Genomic DNA, 12,907 nt, shown 5'->3' with positions numbered 1-12,907 from the left:
ATACCTAGCAATGGTATTGCTGGGTCATATGGCAATTCTATATTCAGCTTTTTGAGGAACCGCCAAACTGCCTTCCACAGCGGTTGCACCATTTGACATTCCCACCAACAATGAATAAGTGTGCCTCTTTCTCCACATCCTCTCCAGCACTTGTCATTTTCTGTTTTGTTGATAATGGCCATTCTGGTGGGTGTGAGATGATATCTCATTGTGGTTTTGATTTGCATTTCTCTAATGGCCAGGGACATTGAGCATCTCTTCATGTGCCTTTTGGCCATTTGTATTTCCTCTTCTGGTAGGTGTCTGTTCAAGTCTTTTTCCCATTTTGTAATTGGGTTGGCTGTCTTTTTGTTGTTGAGTTGAACAATCTCTTTATAAATTCTGGATACTAGACCTTTATCTGATATGTCATTTCCAAATATTATCTCCCATTGTGTAGGCTGTCTTTCTACTTTCTTGATGAAGTTCTTTGATGCACAAAAGTGTTTAATTTTGAGGAGCTCCCATTTCTTTCTTTCTTTCTTCAGTGCTCTTGCTTTGGGTGTAAGGTCTATAAAACTGCCTCCGATTATAAGATTTATAAGATATCCCCCTACATTTTCCTCAAACTGTTTTATGGTCTTAGACCTAACGTTTAGATCTTTGATCCATTTTGAGTTAACTTTTGTACAGGGTGTGAAATATGGGTCCTCTTTCATTCTTTTTCATATGGATATCCAGTTCTCTAGGCACCATTTATTGAACAGACTGTTCTGTCCCAAGTGAGTTGGCTTGACTACCTTATCAAAGATCAAATGTTCATGGAGGAGAGGGTCTATATCTGAGCACTCTATTTGATTCCATTGGTCAATATATCTATCTTTATGCCAGTACCATGCTTTTTTACCACTGTGACTTCATAATATGCCTTAAAGTCAGGCAGCGTGAGACCTCCAGCTTCGTTTTTTTTTTTTCCTCAAGATACTTTTAGCAGTTCAGGGCACCCTGCCCTACCAGATAAATTTGCTTATTGGTTTTTCTATTTCTGAAAAGTAAGTTGTTGGGATTTTGATTGGTATTGTATTGAATCTGTAAATCAATTTAGGTAGAATTGACATCTTAACTATATTTAGTCTTCCAATCCATGAACATAGTATGCCCTTCCATCTATTTAGGTCTTCTGTGATTTCTTTTAACAGTTTCTTGTAGTTTTCTTTGCATAGGTCTTTTGTCTCTTTAGTTAAATTTATTCCCAAGTATTTTATTCTTTTAGTTGAAATTGTAAATGGAATTTGTTTCTTGAATTCCCCCCCAGATTGTTCATTACTAGTGTATAGAAACACTACAGATTTTTGAATGTTGATCTTGTAACCTGCCACTTTTCTGTACTCATTTATTAGCTCTAGTAGTTTTGCTGTGGATTTTTCAGGGTTTTGACATATAGTATCATATATGTCAAACATATATGATATGTTTGCATATCATCTGCAAACAGTGATAGTTTTACTTCTTCCTTTCCAATTTTGATGCCTTGTATTTCTTTTTCTTGTCTAATTACTCTGGCTAGAACTTCCAACACAATGTTGAATAACAGTGGTGATAGTGGACATCCTTGTCTTGTTCCTGATCTTAGGGGAAAGTTTTCAGTTTTTCCCCATTGAGGATGATACTAGCTGTAGGTTTTTCATATATTCCCTTCATCATTTTCAGGAAGTTCCCTTGTATTCCTATCCTTTGAAGTGTTTTCAACAGGAAAGGATGTTGAATTTTGTCAAATGCCTTCTCTGCATCAATTGAGATGATCATGTGATTTTTCTGCTTTGATTTGTTGATATGGTGTATTACATTAATTGATTTTCTTATGTTGAACCATCCTTGCATACCTGGGATGAATCTTACTTGGTCATGATGTATAATTCTTTTAATGTGTTGCTGGATTCAATTTGCTAGAATTTTGTTGAGGATTTTTGCATCTATATTCATTAGAGAGATTGGTCTGTCGTTTTCTTTTTTTGTAATATCTTTGCCTGATTTTGGTATGAGGGTGATGTTGGCTTCATAGAATGAATTAGGTAGCTTTCTGTACACTTCAAATTTTTTTTGAAGAGTTTGAGCAGGGTTGGTACTAATTCTTTCTGGAATGTTTGGTAGAATTCACATGTGAAGCCGTCTGGTCCTGGACTTTTCTTTTTGGGAAGCTTTTTAATGACTGATTCAATTTCTTTACTTGTGATTGGTTTGTTGAGGTCATCTATTTCTTCTTGAGTCAAAGTTGGTTGTTCATGCCTTTCTAGGAACTTGTCCATTTCATCTACATTGTTGTATTTATTAGCATAAAGTTGTTCATAGTCTCCTGTTATTACCTTCTTTATTTTTGTGAGGTCAGTGGTTATGTTTCCTCTTCCATTTCTGATCTTATTTATTTGTGTCCTTTCTTTTCTTCTTTTTGTCAATCTTGGTAAGGGCCCATCAATCTTATTGATTTTCTCATAGAACCAACTTCTGGTTTTATTGATTTTCTCAATTGTTTTCATGTTGTCAATTTCATTTATTTCTGTTCTAATCTTTGTTATTTCTTTCCTTTTGCTTGCTTTGGGGTCAGTTTGCTGTTCTTTCTCCAGTTCTTCCAAGTGGACAGTTAATTCCCATTTTTTGCCCTTTCTTCTTTTTTTGATATAGGCATTTAGGGCAATAAATTTCCCTCTTAGCACTGCCTTTGCTGCATCCCATAAGTTTTGATATGTTGTGTTTTCATTTTCATTCGCCTCAAGATATTTACTGATTTCTCTTGTAATTTCTTCCTTGACCCATTACAAGAAATTACAAGAAATCTTGTAATTTCTTCCTTGTTTAAGAGTGTGTTATTGAGCCACCACGTATTTGTGAATTTTCTGGCACTCTGCCTATTATTGATTTCCAACTTCACTCCTTTATGATCTGAGAAAGTGTTGTGTATGATTTCAATGTTTTTAAATTTGTTGAGACTTGCTTTGTGACCCAGCATATGGTCTATCTTTGAGAATGATCCATGAGCACTTGAGAAAAAGGTGTATCCTGCTGTTGTGGGGTGTAATGTCCTATAAATGTCTGTTAAGTCTAGCTCATTTATTGTAATATTCAAATTCTCTGTTTCTTTATTGATCCTCTGTCTAGATGTTCTGCCCATTGATGAGAATGGGGAATTGAAGTCTCCAACTATTATGGTAGATGTGTCTATTTCCGTTTTCAGTGTTTGCAGTGTTTGCCTCACGTATTTTGGGGCATTCTGGTTCGGTGCATAAATATTTATGATTGTTATGTCTTCTTGTTGAATTGTTCCTTTTATTAGTAGATAGTATCCTTCTTTGTCTCTTTTAACTGTTTTACATTTGAAGTCTAATTTGTTGGATATTAGTATAGCTACTCCTGCTCTTTTCTGGTTGTTATTTGCATGAAATATCTTTTCCCAACCTTTCACTTTCAACCTATGTTTATCTTTGGGTCTAAGATTTGTTTCCTGTAGACAGCATATAGAAGGATCCTGTTTTTTAATCCATTCTGCCAGTCTATATCTTTTGATTGGGAGTTCAGTCCATTAACGTTTAGTGTTATTACTGTATGGGTAGTACTTTCTTCTACCATTTTGCCGTTTGGATTTTACATGCCATATCTAATTTTCCTTCTTTCTACACTCTTTTCCCACACCTCTTTCTTTTGTGTTTTTGTATCTGTCTCTAGTGCTCCCTTTAGTATTTCTTGCAGAGCTGGTCTCTTGGTCATAAATTCTCTCAGTGATTTTTTTGTCTGAAAATGTTTTAATTTCTCCCTCATTTTTAAAGGACAATTTTGCTGGGTATAGAATTCTTGGTTGGCAGTTTTTCTCTTAGTAATTTAAATATATCATCCCACTGTCTTCTCGCCTCCATGGTTTCTGCTGAGAAATCTACACATAGTCTTATTGGGTTTCCCTTATATGTGATGCATTGCTTTTCTCTTGCTGCTTTCAAGATCCTTTCTTTCTCTTTGACCTCTGACATTCTGACTAGTGGGTGTCTTGGAGAATGTCTATTTGGATCTATTCTCTTTGGGATGCGCTGCACTTCTTGGATCTGTAATTTTAGGTCTTTCATAAGAGTTGGGAAATTTTCAGTGATAATTTCTTCCATTAGTTTTTCTCCTCCTGTTCCCTTTTCTTCTTCTGGGACACCCACAACACGTATATTTGTGCGCTTCATATTATCATTCAATTCCCTGATCCCCTGCTCAAATTTTTCCATTCTTTTCCCTATAGTTTCTGTTTCTTTTTGGATTTCAGATGTTCCATCCTCCAGCTCACTAATTCTAACCTCTGTCTCTTGAAATCTACCATTGTAGGTTTCCATTGTTTATTTCATCTCTTTTACTGTATCTTTCATTCCCATAAGTTCTGTGATTTGTTTTTTCAGACTTTCCATTTCTTCTTTTTGTTCATTCCTTGCCTTCTTCATGTCCTCCCTCAATTTATTGATTTGGTTTTTGAAGAGGTTTTCCATTTCTGTTCGTATATTCAGAATTAGTTGTCTTAGCTCCTGTATCTCATTTGAACTATTGGTTTGTTCCTTTGACTGGGTCATCTCTTCAATTTTCCTGGTGTGATTTGTTATTTTTGCTGGCGTCTGGACATTTAATTACCTTAATTAGTTTATTCTGGAGATTGCTTTCACTTATCTCACCTACGGTTTTCTTGGTAGATGAGTTTGTTGTCTATCTGTTCATTGACCTTCAGTTCAGCTTTTTCTGGGCCTCTAGCTTAAGTTTTGTTTAACAGAGGGTAAATTTTCAGTTCTTATTTTCTTGTTTCTTGTCCTGCTTGTAAGGTGCCTTTTCCCTCCCTACCCTTAGGAGGGTCTACATAGGTATTACAGACTCCAGCCGGGTTTTCCCGGACTAAGCTGGCCTCCTTTCGGGGGAGAGGAATCACCTCCGTCAGTTTTCCCTTAGTGTGAGACCCAGCAGGTTGAAAGATTTTCCTGTGAAGTCTCTGGGCTCTGTTTTTCTTATCCTGCCCAGTATGTGGCACTTGTCTGTCTGAGGGTCCCACCAGCAAAAGATGCTGTGACTCCTTTAACTTTGGAAGGCTCTCCCTGCTGGGGGCGTGGTGGAGACAGATGAAAGGTTGCAGGCTGGTTTTAATGGCTTCAAACTGCGAAGCCCTGGGATCTGAATTCCTTGAGAGAGGGATTCCACTGGAGTTGCGTTATACCCCTCCCGTGGGGAAGGTTCAGGTGGGAGACAGCCCTGAAAGCAGCCTGTTTCTGCGTTTGGGGCAGTTGTAGCCTGTGTAATCCCGGCGCTGAATCCAGAGGCAACCAAGCCTCCGTAGAAACAACCGCAGAAGGCTCTGTTTCGTCCCCTTTCCTCTTTTTCAGTTAGCCCAATAGACTTCCGCCTTGATCAGTTTCGCCTGAGCTGGGGGCCTATTTTTAGTAGTCAGAATTTGTTTATTAATGCCACTATTGGTGTTTGGTTGGACTCAGTCCCTGCTAATGTTGGAGACTCTTTCCTTTCCCTCCGGGAAGCCGCCTGTGGGGAAGAGGCGCCGGTCGCCGCGGCTTGGGAAACTCACTGTTCCAGAAATTCGCAGCCGGTCCGGGAAGCCACCTGTGTGGGAGGGGCGCCGGCCGCCGCGGCTTGGGGAACTGTGCGCGGCTCAGGGAACTCACAGTTCCGGAGACTCGCAACCGGTCCAGCTGGTCCAGACTGGGGTACGCTGTGTGTCCGGTCTCTGTCGTGGCTCTGGGAGCTGTTCTGTACTGTTTCTGGTTATTCAGTAGTTGCTCTGGAGGACGAACTAAAACGCGCGCACCTTACTAAGTTGCCATCTTGGCCCCTCCCTGCCTCCCATTACTTATTTATTTGAACCCTCTTTCCTTCTATTTTTTCGGTCAGCTTAGCTAAGGGTCCATCAATTTTACTGATTTTTTTTTCTAAGAACCAACTTCTGTATTGTTGATTTTCTCTATTGTTTTTATTCCCAATTTCATTTATTGCTAAATGAAATTACTCTAATATTCCAATCTTCATCACTTCTTCCCTTTCATCTGCTTTGGAGTTTGCTTTTCTTTTTCTAGCTCTTCCAGGTGAACACTTAATTCCTTGATTTTTGCTCTTTCTTCTTTTTCAATATAGCATTTATGGCAGTAAATTTCCCTTAGCAATGCCTTTGCTGCATCCCATAAATTCTGATATGCTGTGTTTTCATTTTCATTAGCCTCGAGATATTCATATTTCTCTTGTAATTTCTGCCTTGACCCACAGGTTGTTTAAGATTGTGTTGTTTAAGTGGATGAAAAAAAGTATTTGCAGAGTCCCCTTGGAGGAATGGTGAGAAAGAGGGAAAATTCAACTTCCCCATTTGGAGAAGGCCTGATAATCTTGCAAGCAGTGAGGACAACAAAATCAATAGGCCAAGCCCTCAATCTTGGGACTGTTCATATGAAACTTATTCCTGCAAAGGATAGGCTAAACCTACTTAAAATTAGGTCGAAGAATCACCTCCAGAGAACCTCTTTTGTTGTTCAGATGTCGGCAACCTCTTAGCCAACATGGCAAGCATATTCACTGCCCTCCCCTTCTCTACATGGGACATGATGCCCAGGGGTGCAAACCTCCCTGGCAACATGGGACAGAAATCCTAGAATGAGCTGGGACTCAGCACCAAGGGATTGAGAAAGCCTTTTCAACTGAAACAGGGAAGAGAGAAATGAGACAAAATAAAGTGTCAGTGGCTGAGAGATTTCAAATAGAGTCGAGAAGTTATCCTGGAGGCTATTCTTACACGTTACAGAGATAACCTCTTTTTACTTTAAGTTGTATTAGAGAGGCTACAGGAAAGTGCCTGAAACTATAGAGCTGTGTTCCAGTAGTCATGTTTCTTTACGATGATTGTATAATGATATAGCTTTCACAAGTGACTGTGTGATTGCAAACACCTTGTTCTGATGCTTTTTTATCTATGGTATGGATAAATGAGTAAAAAATATGGATTACAAATAAACAATAGGGAGAATAAATGTTAAAACAGATTGGGTAGAGGGAAGTACTAGTGGTCAATGAAAGGGAGGGGTAATGGGTATGGTTTTATGAGCTTTTTCCTTTTTCTTTTTATTTCTTTTTCGAGAGTGATGTAAATGTTTTGAGAAATGATCATAGTGAGGAATATACAACTATATGATGATATTGTGAGCCACTGATTGCACACAAAGTATGTAATGTTTATACGTTAAGAATGTTTGTGTTGTATGTTGACTGGTTTATTAATTTAAAAAAGTAAAAAAAAAAGTGTGTTGTTTAGCCCCCATATATTTGTGAACTTTGTACCTATGCCTGTGGTAGGCACTTCAACCCATTATGATCCAAGAAAGTATTCTGTATAGTCTAAATCTTTTTTAATTTATTGAAACTTGCTTTTGTGACTCAGCATATGGTTCATCCTTGAAAATGACCCATGAGTACTTGAGAAAAATGTGTATCCTGCTGACATGAGCTGAAATCTTCTAAAAATGTCTGCTAAGTCTAGTTTGTTAACCATATTATTCAAAATCTGTTTCCTTATTGATAGATTGGTGCTTTATCCATTGATGAGATCAGGGAATTGACATCTCCAACTATTATGTTAGAGGTGTCTACTTCTCCCTTCAGTGTTGTCAGTGTTTTCCTCATGTGTTTTGGAGCACTCTGGCCCGGTGCACAAATATTTACAGTTATTATGTTTTCTTGTTGAATTTTTCCTTTTATTAATGTATAATGTCCTTCTTTGAGTCTCTTAATTGTTTTACATTTTGAAGTCTAATTTGGCAGATATTAGTATAGCGGCCCCTGCTCTTTTCTGATTGTTGTTTGCGTGAACTATCTCTTTCAAACCTTACACTTTCAATCTATTTTTGTCCTTGGGTCTAAACTGAGTCTCCTTTAGACACATATAGATGGTTCCTGTTTATTTTTAATCCATTCTGCTAGTCTATGTCTTTTGACTGGAGAGTTTAATCCATTAATAGTTAATGTTATTACTATAGAGGCAGTACTTTATTCTACCGTCTTCTCTTTCGGATTTTACACAGCATATCTATTTTTCCTCTTTAACTTTACTGGGAGTCCTCATTTCTACACTCTTCTCCAGACTTCTCTCTCCTGTCTTTTCCTATCTGCCTGTAGTTCCCCCTTAAGCATTTCTTAGTAGAGCCACTCCCTTAGTCACAAATTCTCTCAGTGACCATTTCTCTGAAAATATTTTAATCTCCCCCTCATTTTGGAAGGACAGTTTTGCTGGGTATAGAATTCTTGGTTGGCAGTTTTTCTTTTAGAATCTTTATATCATACCACTGCCTTCTCACCTCCATGTTATCTGTTGCGAGTTCCACACATACTCTTACCAAGCTTCTTTGTATGTGATGGATTGTTTTTCTCTTGCTGCTTTCAAAATTCTTTGTCTTTGACATTTGACCATCTGTTCTGTGTCTTGGAGTAGGTCTATTCTGTTTGGAGTATGCTGCATTTCTTGGACCTACAATTTCATGCCTTTCATAAGAGACGGAAAATCTTCAGTGATTATCTCTTCTATTAGTCTTTCTGCTTCTTTTCTCTTCTCTTTATCTTCTGGGACATCCATAACATGTATATTTATGTTCTTCACGTTGTCATTCAATTCCCTGAGACACTACTCATGTATTTCCTTTCTTTTCCCTATAGTTCCTTTTGTGTCAGATTTCAGATATCCTGTCCTCTATTTCCCTAATGCATTCTTCTGCCACTTCAAATCTCTTGTTGTAGGTGTCTATTATTTTTTTTCCTCATCACTTCTATTTTGCCTTTCATTCCCATAGTTCTGCAATTTGTTTTATCAATCTTTTGAGCTCTTCTTTATGTTCACCCAATGTCTTCTTTATATCCTCTCTCAACCTATTGATTAGATTTTTGATGAGATTTTACATGTCTGTTCTAACATCCTGAATTAGGTATTTCAACTTCTGTATCTCATTTGAGATGTTGGTTTATTCCTTTGACTGGGTCATATTGTCTATTTTCCTAGTATGACTTGTCATTTTTTGCTGATGTCTGGTCATTTGATTTCCTTAATTAATTTATTCTGGAGGTTGTTTTCACTCTTTTACCTAGAGTTTTCTTGCTGGATGACTTTGTTCTCTATCTGTTCTTTAGCATTCGATTCAACTTATTCTAGACCTCTAGCATAGGTTCTGTTTAAATGATGAGAATTTTTCAGCTCTTGCTTTTTTGTTTCTTGCCCTGCCTATATGGATCCTTTTACTTTTGAGGAGGGTCTCCCCACATATGATCAACCCCAGTCAGATTTCCCCAGACCAGACAGGCCCATGTCTAAGAGGAGATAGCAGCTTTAATCAAATTTCCCAGAGGGCGAGACCCAGCAGGTTGTCAGACTTTCCTACAAAGCCTCTAGGCCTACTTTTCCTATTCTGTCTAGCACACTATGCTTGTCTGCCCATGGCTTCCTACCAGTGTAAAGTGATGCAGTGCCTTTAATTTCAGCAGCCTGTTCCTGCCAGTTTTGTAGTTGAGACTGAGTGTGAGGTAGTAGGTGGGCTCAGGTTGCTTTTGTTTTCTAGCCCTTGAGGCCTGAATTCTCTGAAGAAGGGTCTCCACTTGACCTGGGTGCTAGCCCACTTTTCTTGGGGAAGCTCAGCCCTTTAGAGAATAGTTCCCATCCACCTAATTACTTTGTTTCTAAGACATGCTTTAATTCTGCCCTTGCCTGGAGCAGTGCTAGAGCGTGAGAGTGCAGGCAACTCTATCTAATGAGCTGTTAAGAGGTTAAAAAAAAAAAAAGTGCCTATTCAGAGTAGGACCCCCATTCTCTGAGTTTGGCAGTCAAGAGCTGGAGCTGGTATGTGGCTCTATGTATCCCCAAGCTCTGTGCCTCCTTTTTTTGAGGTCTAGTCCTTTCCCAATATTTTGAGCTTTCCAACTCAAAAAGTCTGTTTGTTCTTTCTATCAGTCCCCCCCCCTCCAACTCTCTGCAGGGACAAAAACCCCTGGTTCTTTTAATGCTTACTCCAGGTTTATCCGTGCTCAGGGTCTGTTTTCAGCAGTCACAACTTGCTAATCAATTCTGCAACTAGAAGTCAGCTGAGCTAATTCTTGCTACTAGTAAAATCTGCTTCCTTTACCCTCTGGGGAACCAGCCTGCCATGTCCATGAAGGAAGCGCATCAGCCTCTGCAGCTTGGGAGACTTACAGTTTTGTGTGGGTTCTCAGCTGTTCTACCCATTCTCGACTACTATATGATGTGTGTCCCCTCAACAGTTGTTCCCTACAGTTCCTGGCTATTTACTAGCTGCTCTGGAGGATGGATTAAATTCCACACCTCACTATGCTGCCATCTTCAGTAATTCTTTGTGAGTGTTCTGCATTGCTCTAGGTACTAAGCATCTCATTTAATACTATGAAATCTGTAAAAATACAGATTTCCAGATTCTTTGAATATAATGCAATGGAAAGTCACTTTTTTTCATGCTATCCCTAACAACAAACCTTTCCTTTAAGGAAACGTTAGTAATGCATTGAAATCCTAGGTGGCAACAGATTTGGTTTATGACACCATTAAAAAATTTTGATTTAGATAGGATTTTTCTTAACTTAAAAAATGCCTTCCTATAGTCTTTTTCTTTTTAACAAATGAGGAAACTAGCACAGGAAACTGGCTCGTAAATTGCCCAAGCTCACTCAAGCTCACACAGGCAACATCCTCTTCAAAAAAATAGAATCTATTATAGGTACTATAGGCAATGACACGGATCTCTCTCAGTTAACTATATTACTGTGGAATATTTTCTATTAAAAATCCTCTAAATATTTTATAAGTAGGATATGAATTATTTCAGGCAAAATTCAAACTAACTTTAAAATTCAACTACTTAAATTTTAACACAATACATTTTTATTTCCTCCATAGTCATAGAATAACCAAAGTGTTAAGTCTGTGGGGGTGTTTCCAACTTCCAAAACTATTTTTAGAAAATTTAATACACCAACAGCATTGATTCTTCTTATAGATTTCATAACACCCACAGTTTCTATGCCATATGTTAAAGATTTTCATTTGAATTGGGATGACTGAATTTTCTGATTAAGCAGCAACCAAAAAGATAGGCAGCAATCTAATTGTGTTTCTAAATAGAATGTATATTTTAAGTATTTTTTCTCTATCCAGAGTGTGAAGATAGCAAAATATAACATAGGACTTGTTGAGTAGGCCTACTTAAGTAAAAATTTTAATAAAGAAAGATTACTCTACTAATTTAAACATTCAGAGTTCAATGCATGATATACTCTCCCAAAATTTCCAATTAAAACAGAAACTCTAAACAATCTGTGTTCATTCCATATGATTTTGGTAATATAAAGACTAATTTAAATTTGTATTTACTATTTTCATTTATTATAAAAACATAGTGTAGTCACAGGTGATATACACAAATAATTGATTTTTATGTTTTCAAAACTACAGGAAGGAGTGGGCCACAATGGCTCAGCAGGCAGAGTTCTCACCTGCCATGCTGGAGACCTGGATTCAATTCCTGGTGTACCCGTGCAAAAGAAAAAGAAAAGAATAGAAAACGATAGGAAGGCATTTTTAAAGTTAGTTAAGAAAAATTCTTTCTAAATTAAAATTTTTTAATGGGGTCATAAGCCAAATCTGTTGATACCTAGGATTTCAATGCATTACTAACTTTTCCTTAAAGGCGAGGTTTATTATTAGGGATAGCGTGAAAAAAAAGTGACTTTCCATTGCATTATATTCAAAGAATATGGAACTCTGCATTTAATTGTACTATTCATTTTATTACTGCAACAATAAAAAGAAACTTAGATGACTTTTGAAAAGTAAAAAGGATCAACAGAAAATGATCTCATTTCTACACCAAATACAAGAAGAAAGTTTAGTAAGGTTTAATCACAGTGCAATTTTAAATAAAAAATCAAGAATGTTTGGATCAACCGCCAAACTGACAAGTACACATCAGTCAAAAGACAATTATAATGTGTGTCATTTCATCCCTTCCCAAGGGCTTTTAGATTTTTTCAACCCTTTGCTGAAAATCAGCATGTTGCTGCATTCTATCAGTGCAAGCTCAACAAAGAGTGGCGATATTTCTATGTTGCTAAAAAGAGTACATACACAGAAACAAAAAGATAGAGAGGAAAGGGAGGGCAGTATTAGCTGTGTAAAGGAGAATACTGAAAACTCAAAATGCTCTCAGATAACAGCACAAGTGTCTAAATGCCCCTCATTTCTTGGAAAGAAAGCAATTCCCCAGCAAGTTTAGCTAAGCATTGTATTGCCACCAGCAAGTATGAGCTTTTCACAAACACACACTATGATGAGATTTAAACAAGATGACAATGGAATGAAAAGTTGTTAAGAGTCCAGTTTCATATGATTTGAGATAAAAGATGCAGGGCTGCCCTAATTAATTTCTACCTGAAAACTGCACAATTAGGCACATCTATTCAGGAATTCAGAACAGGTTTACAACCTCTCATCCAACTGTATTTTGGTACTCTCTTCCCCCAGCTAGGAAACAATAATAACATATTTAAGGACATCTTACCTATCAGTACAGTACAAACCATGACTAAGACACAATTGTCTTTGAGTTTCAAAGCTCTAAAAATATTTTTCCCTAAGATTGTAAAGTACCATTATTATGATAGATAGCATCAGATCAAACAGTAAGAGACCATTTGGGGTTTTTTTTTTTCTTTTCTTGCTATACTAGAATATGTCAAATACTACTATAAATAAATGGACTGTCATTTGGGTCTTACACAGTTCTTACCACACAAACATTTGTTGCTGCGGCATTTATTTAAATAATGTCCCACTGCCCCTTCTTTGATTCTTCTGGCCCATTCCATCCTTAAATGGACATGT

At 37.5% G+C, this 12,907-nt stretch overlaps 1 protein-coding gene across 3 annotated transcripts in view; it reads right to left on the bottom strand.

Annotated features, from left to right (window-relative positions):
* The window catches only part of EFR3A (EFR3 homolog A), a 163,400-nt gene that overhangs the window by 131,141 nt on the left and 19,352 nt on the right, over positions 1 to 12,907 (bottom strand). The window lies entirely within an intron of this gene.

The sequence above is a fragment of the Tamandua tetradactyla genome, chromosome 6, assembly GCF_023851605.1.
Source record: "Tamandua tetradactyla isolate mTamTet1 chromosome 6, mTamTet1.pri, whole genome shotgun sequence".
In the NCBI taxonomy this organism is placed as follows: Eukaryota; Metazoa; Chordata; class Mammalia; order Pilosa; family Myrmecophagidae; genus Tamandua; species Tamandua tetradactyla.
The sequence above is the reverse complement of the archived record's forward strand: the minus strand, read 5'-3'. Positions and strand labels throughout refer to the sequence as shown.